Source organism: Apteryx rowi, unplaced genomic scaffold (assembly GCF_003343035.1).
Source record: "Apteryx rowi isolate R43461 unplaced genomic scaffold, aptRow1 scaffold_116, whole genome shotgun sequence".
In the NCBI taxonomy this organism is placed as follows: Eukaryota; Metazoa; Chordata; class Aves; order Apterygiformes; family Apterygidae; genus Apteryx; species Apteryx rowi.
In genome coordinates, this window is record NW_020447375.1 from 370,270 (window position 1) to 376,227 (window position 5,958).

Sequence of the window (5,958 nt, forward strand, 5' to 3'; positions counted from 1 at the left end):
CCTCGGGGACCGAGGCCCTGGAGGGTCCGGTCCCCTCAGCTGCCGGCAGGGCCGGGGGCCTTCTCGGCCCCCATGGAGCTCTGGGGGGGGTCCGCTCCCGTGCTCCCTGCGAGGGATTTGGGGGGGATCCACTCCCGTGCTCCCTGTGAGGGATTTGGGGGGGGATCCGCTCCCCTCCTCCCTGCAAGGGATTTGGGGGGGGGAATCCGCTCCCGTCCTCCCTGCGAGGGATTTGGGGGGCCAAGTCCCGTCCTCCCTGCGAGGGATGTGGGGGGGATCTGCTCCTGTGCTCCCTGCGAGGGATTTGGGGGGCCAAGTCCCATCCTCCCTGTGAGGGATTTGGGGGGGATCCGCTCCTGTCCTCCCTGTGAGGGATTTGGGGGGGGATCCGCTCCCGTCCTCCCTGCGAGGGATTTGGGGGGGATCCGCTCCTGTCCTCCCTGTGAAGGATTTGGGGGGGGGGAATCCGCTCCCCTCCTCCCTGTGAGGGATTTGGGGGGCCAAGTCCCGTCCTCCCTGTGAGGGATTTGGGGGGGATCTGCTCCCCTCCTCACTGCAAGGGATTTGGGGGGGGATCTGCTCCCCTCTTCCCTGTGAGGGATTTGGGGGGGATCCGCACCCCTCCTCCCTGCAAGGTATTTGGGTCACCGCCGGCCCGGGGCCCCCTTTCCCTCAGGGACTGTGGCCTTGGGGGGGTCCTGTCCCCTCAGTCCTGGGGGGGTCTGGTCCCCCCAACCCAGGGACCCCTTCTGCTCAGCCTGGCCATGGCCCTGCGGGGTCGGGGTCCCTCAGCTGCAGCAGAGCCTGGGGGGTCCCATCCCCTCAGTTCTGGGGGCTCCAGGGGGGCCAGTCAGGGGTGGCTTGCTGGGAGAGTCGCCCTTCACGAAATTATGGTCCAGACGACCGCAACAGCCGTCCACCCGCAGCCCCGTGCCTACCAGGGACGGTGGGGGTGACTGTAGAAGACACGTGGCAGGACCTGCATCTGCAGATGTCCTTTCTCCTCTGCTGTCCCTCCTCTGCCGTAAAACAGGTTGATCTCTCTTTTACGCAAAGCTCTAGGTGTCCACTGCGCCTTACCGTGCACGCACGTGAGCGGGAAGGAGATCCCTCTTGTAGAAAACGCGCGTCGAAGTAGGTCGGACCCGGCGTTACCAGCCCCTCCGCATCGCGCCTAAGGGYGCTTCCCCGTCTGTGAAGGGTGTCCTGGGTGAAGGGATGAGCAGGTAAAACTTGGCTGCAGTGCTAGGCTTGGYGATGTTTTCCTGAACCGAACTGCAGCAAACTGTTTTTTTTTGTGTGTGTGTGTGTAGGGAAGACTCTACAGAGCTAGAGTAGCTCGTGGTACAGCGCTGAAGTGAGAGCTCTGGGAGRGCTGAGGTGATCTGGGTATCTTGCAAGGTCAAAACGGCGTAAGGTGGAAGCAGAGCTAGCACACGCGTCTGAGGCAGGAGAAATTGAGAGGAAAACAAAACAAAAGACTTCAAGATTTGGAGTGGTGGTGTCAAGGCTGTCTCAAAGCCGTGAATCTGAGGTTCACTGGGTGGTGACAGCCTAAATGCGTCAGGGACCAAGAGACTTAATGGCAGAACTAATGCTGAGAGGCCTTGCCTTCATCAGTACCTTGGCAGGTAAATACTCTCCTTGTTTACTTGTGAAATTGCTTGCTGATTGAAGGGCTGGATTGTTTGGATATATTTTTTGGGGTGTATAATGTATGTGGCTGTCTGATTACTACTGTGTGCCTGCTAGACGCCCTATTTTGATCTAGCTTTCTAATTTATTCAGTCTTGTGTGAAAACCTCATTAAAGAAGGCCTGGTGCCTTCAGGGGCTCTCACTGTAAGTAAGCGAGGCGAGGGTGGGAGGAAAAAGAAAAGACTATTATTTGTAAAAATGGAGCTCTGCCATATTGACATGGTGCCGATGAAGCTTGCAGACACTGATTCACGCAGTCTCCCTTAGCAGGGCGGGGAATGGGATGTCAATGTTTCAAACCCACTGAATGTCCTGTTGTCAAACGGACTGGTATCAGCATCAGCGTGTCGCCGCGTGACAACAGCTTTCGTAGAGATTGCTTCAAAATCTGTTTGGCCACTTTGGTTCTGTGGGGATGAAAATGATTTGCGTTAGCCTTCTTGCCAGTTTGCAAACTAGTGTAAAATTCAGGCGTGACTCCTCATAATTCAAGCCCGTGGAAGCTCTACCATTGATCCGGCTGGGTTTGAGCTTGGCTATATTTGTTGGGGGAAGGTATTTTGGTTTGAAAGAGCACATACTTTCTGTTTTATTTCATTAGGCTTTTGGTGGGCATTGAAATTGCTTCAGCTTTGGGAGCTTGCTTAGAGTTTGCAATGAGAATGCCATCAGCCCTGTTTGGTTGCAGGTATAAGATAAATGCTAGTTTTAAAATAATGATAGAAAATTCCCTAAATCTAGAGAGATTGCATTGATTTTCTGGGTGCGTGTGTGTAGAACAGAATTAAATTCAGCTCAGATGTCTTTAAACTGTGTTTGTAACAAACTTTGGCTCCCAAATCATTTATCATGCTTCTTTCATCTTTCACATATCAACCTAGCAACAATGTATCTCTATGCATTTAATTATTTTTTTAAGAAAAACTTGCAACACTTATAAATTAATAAATGGAAGTCCTCCAATAATTTTTAGGACTTGGAGGTACTAATGAATATTCTGACTACTCGGGATTAGTGGTATCTTCAAAAGGCAGTAACTTCTTAATAGCTCCTTCTGTATGACTGTTCTCCATGTATATCATCGTTTCTCTAAACACTCTGAAAACTTTAATAGATGCTGCTTTTAATTAAATAATTATTGAGTTCTCTTTAACTGAGCATTTTGAGGTTGACTGCATGCATTATTGGTGATAGCAACTTAAAAATTCTTTCAGTTTTCTGGTCACTACCATACTGTGTTGATGTTCAAGACCGGTTAATTGGTGTGCTAAATATGGGTGGCCTGGGACTTGCTCAGATTTAATAGCAATTTAAGTCTGGCCGTAAGGAACAGTCGCTGAATTAAGACTTTTTAATTGGGGCCGCTGTACATCGTGTAAAATGCTCAGACAGAAATAATCCAGAACCTTTTTCTCCAATGTGTCAGATAAGGCCTGTTTGGAGGTTAAAAAAAAAGAAAAATCTGTGTAAAATCATCTAAAAACTAATGAGGGTAGTTGCGTGTGCTTGTGAACACTGGTTCTGTGGGATCTGGCATTAGATCCTTCTCTTTGAAAAGCGCTGTGTGGTTCCCAGAGACGCACGTTGTGCAGTAAGGATTTTMAAGGCTTCACAGCGGGGTAGTCCAAACTGTTCTTTGCTGAAATAGAGCAGAGCACCTGAATGCTATTTTAGTCATAATTCAAGTGTAATACATCAAAAACAACTGTATGTAGAGAAATGCTCTGAAGTAGAGGTGAGGCCCAAAATGAGCTCAAAAACCTGCGTTTCTGATTCGAGAGTTTGAGTCTCGTGACTGGGCCCGCCTGAAAGAAATGGCTTAACACTGAGCCTCATGTAAACCATGAGCGTTTTTCAAAAGATTTCGGTGTCGTTGTAGCTCTCTTACGCCCAGGAAACCAACTCACAGTTTGGGGCAGGTGGTCCTCCAAAGGCTGATGTTCTGCATGACTTTTGTGCTATCAGCTTGGAAACTAATGAACCCACGTACATTGAGAACATAAAGTTAATAATTATTAAGTCCTCTTCCTTCTTTTTCCCCACCCAAAGTCAGGGGGAAATGTAGAAGAGCCTTCAGAAAGCATGAAACCTACTGGCTTTTGGTGGAGCTTTCGTCCTAAGTCTGCTTTATGCTTTTGAAATGTATCGGAGACAGTGTTTGGTGCTGGTTATATGTGCTTGGCTTTTGTTGATAAAAAGAATATCCATGTTAATAAACTACTAAGTATAACTAGTTTCCCTATGCCACGTATAGTTTGCTAAAATAAGTGAATATTTAAATGTTTTTAGAACACTAGTCCGTACCGTTTGTGGTTTTATCAAGCGTTAATGTAGTTGGGGAAGAAATTCGTGAAGGTACCACCCCAGTTTTGTTCTGACAGTTCTTGGCCAAGAGTATGTAAGATAAAAGAGAGTCTGATTTTAGGAATGTATTGCTTGGCTTTTGAAGAAATGCAGCTTTTTCTGTTAACTTAGTGTTTTTATTATTCGTTATTAGTGTTTTTTTACAGCTCACTCATCCAAGTCAATAGATTTCTGTCTTCAAAGGAAAACACTCGTAAGTCTTGAACGTGAAAGCGTTTTCACTCACGTTAGGTTTCACTCGTGCGAGTTTGCTTCGCTTTAAACAAAAAATTCTTCCACCGCTTAACCATGACCCGAAAGCTGTTTTCACTCTGGGACTTCCCAGGGTGGCGTGCCTTCTGCCTCTTTGATTTTTAATCTCTTTGCTTTCACAGAGCTCAACGCAAAGCGTATTGCCACTTGGAAAAAAAGTCTTAAAGGAATCCCTGAAAGGCTGAACTTGAGTAGCTTTGGGGTTTTTAAGATAGGAAGCAGCTATGTGAAAACTGGCAGCTTTCTGACTGAATTGGATGAGGCGCAGGAGCGCGATTGGAAAGCGGCATAGCAGAATTCCTCAGGTGTGGTGGTTGGACTGGCTTATTTCAGTGCGATATGCAATATTTCATCATCGTCGGCCCCTGGGACGGGGCTTGTAAAATTTAGCGCTCCCGTGAATATCAGCCCGTGTTGGCCTCTTACCTCTGAGGAACAGCGGTGAATCGAGTAGTGTTGCCTAAGTCTTCACCAGGGAAGAGGCAGGAGAAAACAGAAGTATAAAATGGCAGGGGAGATTGCGATTCCTGCCCGAAGAGCTGGAACAACATTATCTGAGATATATTGCATGCAAAATCCAGCAGTCTGTAAGGAGAGCTCGCCGAATAAAGCAGCTGCTTTCCCTCTTTGCTCTCTTGTTACATGCGAATGTAGCTCTGCAGCGTACCTGGAGAGAAGAGCTTCTGTGGCCTTAGCTTCAGAAAGGGTTTTCAATATCTGCCGTCTTCTCCTGGCTAGTGCATCCTACACCTTCAATTTCCTTGAGTGGAAAAGAGCGCAACATTTTGGAACGTCTTACTGTTTTCCTTGTTTGTCCATTAGCGTATTAGCTGAGTTCTGTGTGTGTTGAATACCATTAAATGTCATTTGCATAGTTAATGTTTGGAGTGCTGAGATTTGTACTAATTGAATTTAAAACCTTGTACGTGGCTTTATTAAAATGGCAGATTTAGGCGATTGAAATGCTTTAGTGGGAGAATGTGTAAGCATTTGCAAATTTGTTCTTGTAAGTGGATCTGCCACTCCATTTGTGGTAGGTTCAACGGGAGACCCTAAACAGACAGATCAGGTTTCGATGGGGCTTTGCTATCTCTTTTTTTATTACGATGTGGTGACAGCTGGCAAAATCCAGTATGTTGGAAGTGTTCATGCTTAACATCTGTTCAGGGTCGTTGTTGACCCTGAAGTGACATTAAATGCTACTGTAAAAATGGTAAGTGGGGAATACAGAATACAGAGCCTCTCTTTTAGGTCAAAATAAATTTCTTCTCCTCCTGCAGCCATAATTCTGGGTACTAGCAGAGACAGGGTAACTGTTAGGGCTGTTAGTCCTTAAACTCTGTTGTGCTTTCTTAAATATTCTGTGGCTGGATCTGATTTATGTTTGTTTTATGATATAAGACCTTTTGCCTCGGTCTGATACCCGATGGTAGTTGTAGAGGACGGTCTGCGTAAAACTCTTGGGTTTAATACTTCATCTTTATTCTCAATTACAGCAAAAGAACCGAGGTTTAAACAGACATAGAAACAGACCTTACCACCTACAGGAGGCCCTACCACTGCRCTTTTCATAAGGTAGAGAGTTAAAAAATTACCTTTGACTGAAAAGAAGTCATAAAGATTGTGTTCACTGGGTTTTCCTAGT

General features: G+C 46.7%; 1 long non-coding RNA gene across 1 annotated transcript; it reads left to right on the forward strand.

Annotated features, from left to right (window-relative positions):
* Nucleotides 1–1,086: 1,086 nt before the first annotated feature.
* LOC112973326 lies at nucleotides 1,087–5,476 on the forward strand. Its single transcript, XR_003255934.1, has 3 exons — nucleotides 1,087–1,226; nucleotides 1,314–1,631; nucleotides 4,436–5,476. It is a non-coding gene; the product is annotated as an uncharacterized LOC112973326 (long non-coding RNA).
* The last annotated feature ends 482 nt before the right edge of the window (nucleotides 5,477–5,958 follow it).